The sequence below is a fragment of the Bufo bufo genome, chromosome 1 (assembly GCF_905171765.1).
Source record: "Bufo bufo chromosome 1, aBufBuf1.1, whole genome shotgun sequence".
NCBI lineage: Eukaryota > Metazoa > Chordata > Amphibia > Anura > Bufonidae > Bufo > Bufo bufo.
The window spans coordinates 458,002,585-458,011,203 of NC_053389.1; the positions used below are offsets into that span (position 1 = coordinate 458,002,585).

Consider the following 8,619-nt stretch of genomic DNA (forward strand, 5'->3'; position numbering starts at 1 on the left):
ATCCTGTATTAACTTTATCTGTCTATTTGTGTCTGGAGTGAAGTATTGTCACGATTAATACTGCTATTATTCAGTGACTAGTCCGCACGTCAACCACAAATATACAGAATTTTTTATATGAATTATTGCCCAAAGCGTGGAAGTGTTATAAACTTTTTACTGTCGAACTTCTCACTGTCGTACCTATATTTCTGATATTTTAATTTCCGTACCCTATTTGTCATTTTAACTTAATAAATACCAGTCACTAAATATCCTTAGGTGTGCCCAGTCATTTTTCTCTATGAAAATCAGTTCCATTCACCTTGCAGAAATCCAATTTAACTGATTTTTAGTCACAGAAATTTTCTGCAGCAAACTGTCACGTGTTTAGGCACCCTAATACTAACGGCACATGAAGTCTCATATGACTCCTTATTACGGAGCCACAGGGAGTTTTGGTGAGTGCCCGTGTGTATTCTGTTTTTATCTAAATAAAAATCTCAGGTTATGAATACAATAATGAATAATGAAAACAGTGAGCGATTGAAACACTAAAGGGTCCTTTACAAGGGATGAGAATCCACCAGATAATTGCTAAGAAATGTTTATAGGAATGCTCGTTAGCAATTATCTGGTGGTCTACGGGTGCCACCGATTACTCGATAATTGAGTGAAACGCTCATTCAGTGGTTAATTGAATCATTTTTGTAGGCACCTAAATCGTTGGCCGGCAGCAGATCAAGCTGTCTGAACAAGCTCTGTTGCTGGCAAACAACGAGTCTGTATGGGGAAGAGTGATGGCATTTGTGATTGCTCCTCCCCATACTGTGGTGGAGATTGCTAAATTGTCTCGTCTAAAGGGACCTTAAGTATAAAATTGCAGAGCTTCATTACATGATTAAGGATTAATTACACAACTGGAAACACGAGTTCACACAGTGTTTTGGCATTATGTTTGGTGAGAGTGGAAAGTTTTTGTGATATGACACTTTTTATAAATGCAGTTGTTATCGAAACTGTGTCACCAGCTTTGTATATTGGCATGGTGCTGGTAAAGGGCATCTGTCAGCAGATTTGTACGTATAAAATTGGCTGACCTGTTGCATGTAAAGTCAAAGTACAGAGGGTGCGGCAGTTGCAGAGAGAGCTGAGCCTCTAGAAGTAACAACAATGCCCCATTGCTCCTAGAGGCTCATTTGCATATAGCAAAACTTCATATTTCTTATCAATGTGGACACATATGAACATGGGACCAACACAGATGCCATCAGCTGCAAGTGCACATGCAACAGGTCAGCAAGTTTCATAGGTGCAAATCTGCTGACAGATGTCAAACAATTCCACGTGAACAGCACATACATAGAGCCCTGGTCTTAGCTCAGGAACACAATGCAATATAAGGTGGCTAAATGCTATGCTTATTTGAGTGCATGTTAAAAGAAAAATACACACCCCCTTTATATTCTCTTGGTATTTGTCCTTTGTCATAGTATGAAAGTAAGGTTACAGACACCATCAGGTTTCTGGATGTAGTTTTGTAAGCCAAAATCAGGAGTGGATCATTAAAGTAAAGAAAGTATAAAGGACAGATACTGTACAACTTCTCTTTTTTTTATTCAGTCTTGGTTCTGCATCCAAAAACCTGATCGGGTGGCTGTACCCTTATATTTCTAACTATATAAGCGACATAGCTCGATTGCATCATCAAGCAAGCATATAGATTGTGTGTGTACTGAAAATGTTCACTAAAGAAATCAATGATCTTTAATTGCAGTGGGAATACACAAACCGAGGTTCAATGAGGGTTAAAGAAGGTAGGTCAATCAATTATTTCACCAATATATACTGTAGAAGGAAGCTTAGCTGCCCTGATGGTGGTCTTTAAAATAACTTTATACTGACTATGCTTAATGAAAGGCTTTCTCCAGATTTGGTTGCATCTGCTCACACAGCCAAAGGTAAACTATCTTCCATCACTACATTACGAAGCAAGTATCTGGTCAACTCCCAAGAAATACAGTATAAGGGATCATTTACATGACCGTATGCTCGCCGTGCCCATGTTGCGGACTGTGTGAACTCCGTAATGTGGTGCAAACCCATTGACTTGAATGGGTCCGCGACATGTCCTATCTTTTGCACTGTGGAGGTATGGACCCGAAAGCCCATGGAAGGGCTTCTGAATGTTTCTGTGCGTTTCTGATCCGTGCCTCCGCCCCGCAATAGATAGAATGCCCTATATTTTGCAGTACCATGCTGATCGCAGACCCATTCAAGTCAATGGGTCTGCACTGCAGCACAGAGTTCATGGCCAGTGCCCGTGTATTGCGTGTGAATAAGCCCTAAGGGTATTGTCCCATGGTCAGGTTTCTTGATGCAGATCTGAAAGCCAAATCCATGAGTGGATTCAAAAAAAGATAAGAAGTCATATCAGTCCAGTATACCTTCTCTCTGTTTATAATCCTCTCCTGATTTTGGCTTCCAAAACCGCATCAGGGAACCCTAATAACAAACAGTAGTTAACCTTTGGCTACAGAGAGGGAAGAAGCTAACCTTATTTTACTCACTTATATAGCTCTGACATATTCTGCAGTACTTTACAGACATTAGCATCATGCTGTCCCCAATGGGGCTCACAATCTAAGTTGCCTATTAATATGTCTTTGCGGTGTGGGGGGAAACCGGAGTACCCGGAGGAAACCCACGCAAACATGAGGGGAACATACAAACTCCATGCAGATGTTGTCCTTGGTCAGATTCAAACCTAAGACTCCAGCGTTGCAAGGCACCAGTGCTAACCACTGAGCCAGCGTGCTGCCCAACCATAACTTTATATACACCATGTATGCAGGATAACAGGCTGAACTGGATGGACAGAGGTCTTTTTTCAGCCTTATAGACTATGTTACAATGTATGTCTTATAGTTTTATAGTTTACCATTTTGGAATAACCTGGTTAAAATATGGGAAACCTACCTAATTCAGTAAATCTTATTCACTAACGTTAGTTCAAGCTGCAAATCCCCACTAAAGCCATAGTAACCAGTCATCTGTCTAGTGAAAGTTATACAATGAAAAGCAAATGTTTGATTAGTTGCTATGGTTTTAAAGTAGATTTGCACATATTTGAAATGTACCTAAATTATCCTACGGTGCAATGTCATATCCTGTCAGCAGGTCACACAACATGGTATGTGTGCATAGGTAAAATATAATCTCCAATGATTCGAGGGCTGAAGCAGTCCTGGATTCATTACATGGTAGCAGAGTGCCATGTGTAACATAGTCAGTATTGTTAAACATATACTAATGTGTAGTATTCTCATTTGAATGGACACGTTCCCATGCTGGAGCGCTCCTAAAGAGTTCATGTTTTAAAGATGACAAGAATAGAATGAAGCAGGGCGTTCCATTCAAATAAAGAGTGGGCCTCCCCTTGTCATCGAGGAGAATAGACCTACGAGGGAAGGGGGAAAGGCGGGCACTTCTCTGCAAGCACCAGGCAGCAGCAGGGCAGGGTTTACTCCACCATAGTTTACATGGAGGAAGGGGGGCAATGGAGGCTGCCCTTCAAAGGCAATGCACTACCACATGGTCTGGACAGTGTGCTAAGAAGCTTACTATGAGCGCTGAAAACATTCTTACCTGTCGTACACATAAATGACTCATGTTTACTAATGGATATTATGAGAGATGTATACCAGGGATGGTACAACAGCAGCAGCACTACCTTCATCCTTTCATCCGCCCTGTCAGCTTATATGATTAGGACCTGCATCGTCCTAATGAGATTTAGCGAGGCCATGAAAAAGGGTAATGACATCAAGATTTAACCACAATTCTACCTTTCGACCTTCACAAGCGTCTGAAGCTGACATCAGTAGAAAATGATTCATTCACACTGCGCAGAGATAAAGGGCTTCTTCATCCAGCCAACACGAGAAGTCTACTATGAAATGTGAGGATAGGTAGCAGTCGTTAGACAAAACCTCAAGCATTTTCTTACGATTCAGTAACATAAAATCTACATTCCTGTGTACACACACCACCGCCATACACTCATACCCCCTATAATGCAGTAAAGCTGATTCCTGCAAGGCGGTTGTTCAGCTTCTGATCAGAGGACCTCACGTATATGGAAGCAGAGAAGAAGCATGCTGTCTGATTTCCCCTAACCACATATGTGCTTGCAGACTGACATGCGGCACAAGCACCATCTGCACACATGTGTGAGGCGCACACGCTCCATCCTGAGGTGGGGTCCGTGTAGACATAGAATCCCACCAGCATCAGACAGGCCTCCAGTGCTTTGTAAGGATCAGCCAACAGCATCACTGCTTCAAACACAACACCTTCCTCTTCCCCTCCACATATCCGAGCTAAACATCAATCAAATATTGGATATGAAATGGATGTGCCTTACCTGTGGACGGACGGAAGATGAGGATGATGGGTGATCAGAGAGCACGCCTGCTGTGTGTACACTGTGTGATGGTGACGGATCTGCACATGTTCCATCAGAGCTGGGTTAAGAGGAGGAATGAGTGGGAGGAGACTGTCTGAAACAAATCCACACCGTACAAGCTGTAGCAAGCTGCATGCATCATCTTGGTCCCAGGGAGTGGTCCATACCCGGAGCCTGAGAGTCATCTGAGCTCACCCTAAATTATCTCTTAGGCCTTGGCTAATAATTCATTGAAAAATATAACATTTATTCAAAATGTAAATCCTTATTTGTGCGTAATTATACCATAAGTGTGAAATCAGATCAACAAATTTCCTGTTCAGATGGTGTCCAAGTGTTGAATGGACGGCACAAAACTGAACGCTGACCCATTAAAAGTGAATGCTGCCGAAAAGTCACTATAGTTTTTGTGGTGGATGTACCTGCTGTAATAAATGGTTTGGAGAATTGATGGGATCTGTTCATAAATTATTAATAGATACACTGTAGATAGATAGATAGATAGATAGATAGATATGAGATAGATAGATAGATAGATAGATAGATACACTGTAGATAGATAGATAGATAGATATGAGATAGATAGATAGATAGATAGATAGATAGATAGATATGAGATAGATAGATAGATATGAGATAGATAGATAGATAAATAGATACATAGAAGATAGATGAATTGATAGATTGATACACAGATAGATAGACTGTAGATAGATGAACAGATCGAAGACAAATAGATGATTGATACATAGACACATAGATACACAGATGGATAGACTGTAGATAGATAGATAGATAGATAGATAGATACATGTAAATAGATAGATAGATAGATAGATAGATAGATAGATAGATAGATAGATAGATAGATAGATAGCAGTGATGAGCAGCAGGGGCAATACTCAAATATACCCATATTCATCATATATTCGCAAATTCGAGAACTCGTGATCTCCAGTCATTATTTTCTTGATTATGAAAATCGGCAATCGGAAAAATTAGCGATAAAAATTCATGATACGAAAATTAGGGATCAACACTACTCCTAAAGTCAAAGATATTGCAGCCTTATCATTGGCCCCAAGCAAGAAGCAGTGAGGGATCATGTGTACTGGTGAAAAAAATCTAGAAGATTCGCGATTATGAGGATATAGCACTATATTCTAGATATTCGCAAATTCTCGAAGAACCAATATTCGCGATAAAAATTTGCGATTAGAATATTCGCGATCAACACTACATTGCAGATAGATAGATCGATAGATAGATATATTCATTGTAAATAGATAGATAGATAGATACTGTGATATATAGATACTGTGATATATAGATACTGTGATAGATAGATAGATAGATAGATAGATAGATAGATAGATAGATAGATAGATAGACTGTAGATAGATAGGTCAATAGATAGATATTAGATAGATTGGAAGATAGACAGATACACTGTAGAAAGAAAGAACTGTAGATAGATAGATAGATAGATAGATAGATAGATATATTCATTGTAAATAGATAGATAGATAGATAGATAGATAGATAGATAGATAGATAGATAAAATCTATAAACAGATAAACAGTGTGACACAGTGAGAGGTTTGGTCTGGGAAAACAGGTATTTTCCTACCAGCATGTGCTGCTGGGATGGTTTACATCCAGGTGAGGTCAAATACCAGACCGGATTTTAAGTACCGGTCCGGGTTTTGTCAGCACCTGGCTGTCCTTAAATAGGCAGCTGGGCTCAGAAGCAAGGTCTCTGTGTTGGGATCTGGGACCCTAGTGTCTGGATGAAGGCTTGCTACCTGTTTGACGTTAAAACAGGTTGGTGCTGCTATGCTTAAGGACTCTTTGAGGCAGAATTGCCGCATGGTGTGAATTACTGTACCACCAACACAGCAAGGTGACTTTTTGCTTGTTTATGACTGCTTGTTTTGTCACTTGCCTAAAGTGTGAATAAAACACTGAACTGTTTGATCCAAAGAACTTGTTGTTGCCTCTATATTGCGTCCGCTAATCCTGTCTACCAGAGCGAAACCCCACAATTGGTGGAGGATGCAGGCAAGAGCAGTCAGGCTGGCGTGACTGCCGATATTTTTGGTTTCTGCATCTTTCAGGCACAGTTGTATGTCGCACATTAAACCAGCTGTATTACAACCAGTGCCCCACGACAAAATGAAGGCTGTTGTGAAGTCCCTCATTGAGGCTAATCTGCAGCAGCGAGAGACAAACCTGCAGCAACGCGAGGCTAATAAGCAGCAGGAGGAGACTAACCGGTTGCTATGATGGCTTTGCAGACAGCAGGAGCAACCCAAAGTGTCCACGATGCCTGGAAAGCAGTCCGTGCCACGATTCCTAAGATGACCCCCGCAGACGACATCATAACCTACCTGGCGATGTACAAGAAAGTGGCCATCAGGGAAAAGCTACCCCGTAACCAGTGGGCTGAGGTCGTCGCTCCGTTCCTGGCATCCGATTCCCAGCGGGTGTATTTCGACTTGCCGGACGAACAAGCGGCCGAATACCAGAAAGTCAAGGGTGAGATTCTGGCAAGACTGGGGGTGAATGTGTTGGTCCGGGCACAGCGGGTGCATCAGTGGGGGTTCAACCCGGCTGAGCCTGCAAGACTCCAGTATTATAACTTACTTCACCTTGCAAAAATGGCTACAGCCTGACGTGCTGAGTCCCACTGCTATGCTGGATTGTCTGTTAGCCGATATGTTCTGGTGGGCTTTGCCATACCCTCTCCAGCACTGGATCTGTCAGGTGTCTCCTGGCAATGCCTTTGAGATGGTGGACCTAGTGGAAAGCTATGAAGCTACCAGGAATATAAAGGAGGGTTCTGTCGGAAGAGGGGTCGGCAAACCGCGGAAATCTCCACCCCAGACCCGGAGATTTGAGCTGATAAAACCAGCCCGGGATGTACCCACGGCGGGCCTGGCTCCGATAGTCTGCTGGCGGTGTCAGGAGCCTGGCCATGTAAGGGCTGACTGTCCCCATCAGGTTGAGCCCATGGACACTGACTATGGCTACCATCAGTCGCTATATGCCAGGAGGCTGTGTGCAACAGGTACCCCAGAGTCTCTAGATCACTTGTGCCAGGTGGAAGTGGGAGACACTCCGGCAGAGGCTCTGCTGGACTCAGGGAGTCTGGTGACCCTAGTAAGGGCTACCTTGGTGCAGTCCACTGATTATACTGGCCAGAAAGTTGGGGTGATGTGCATCCACGGAGACTTAAAAGACTACCCCACCGTGCTGGTGTCTCTAACCACAGTGGCCGGTAGATGGACCCACGAGGTGGCTGTCTCCACAAATCTATATTATGAACCCATAATAGGGAGAGACTTCCCGGGCTTCCCGCCACTGTGGGCTGCTATGAGAGTGACTGATATCCATGAGACAGGGGTAACCCTAGCAGAGTGGTCCGGCTCAGGGGGGAGACCAGAACCCTGGGAACCTGATACCGAAGGGCCAGCGGTAGGGGTGATCGCTACTTCTGTAGAAGAGGGGGAGACACCCCCCCTAAATGTGATGGTGGGAGACGTGAAGGACTTGCAGCCGGGTCCTGAATTGGCAGATCTCAATGTCTCCGGGGATAATTTTGGTACCGCCCAACGTCGGGACCCAACCCTATGCCGCGCCGGAGAAAATGTGTTAATAGTAGATGGTGAACCACAGCAACCTGGGGCAGAGTCAGTGTTTTCCCGTTTTGTGGTTCATCAGGATATGTTGTATCGGGTAAACCAACTACGGGGTGAGCCTATTGAACAGTTGGTGGTCCCCAAGGCTTATCACAAGCTTGTCTTAGATCTAGCCCACCAACACGTTCTTGGGGGTCACCTAGGGCTGCAGAAAACTCAGGATCGTATTCTACAGTAGTTTTACTGGCCCAGCATATTCAAACAAGTGGAAGAGTTTTGTAAGTCTTGCCCGACCTGCCAGATAACTAGCCCCCAGCCACATTTCCGTAGTCCCCTAGTACCTCTCCCGATTATCGAAGTACCGTTTGACCGAATAGCTATGGACCTCATAGGCCCAGTACCTAAGTCCGCTAGAGGGCATCAACACGTCTTAGTCATTCTAGACTACGCCACTCGGTACCCGGAGGCAGTGCCACTGCAACATACCTTGACCAAACTCATAGCTAAGTAGTTAATGAAGATGTTTTCCTG

The 8,619-nt window shown here is 43.5% G+C and overlaps 1 protein-coding gene across 1 annotated transcript in view; it reads right to left on the reverse strand.

Moving 5' to 3' along the window:
- The window catches only part of SLC6A15 (solute carrier family 6 member 15), a 90,207-nt gene extending 85,726 nt beyond the window's left edge, over nt 1-4,481 (reverse strand). The window contains exon 1 of the mRNA XM_040408545.1: nt 4,406-4,481. The gene's annotated coding sequence lies outside the window, so the exon portion shown is untranslated. The remainder of the gene's footprint in view (nt 1-4,405) is intronic.
- Nucleotides 4,482-8,619: the final 4,138 nt, after the last annotated feature.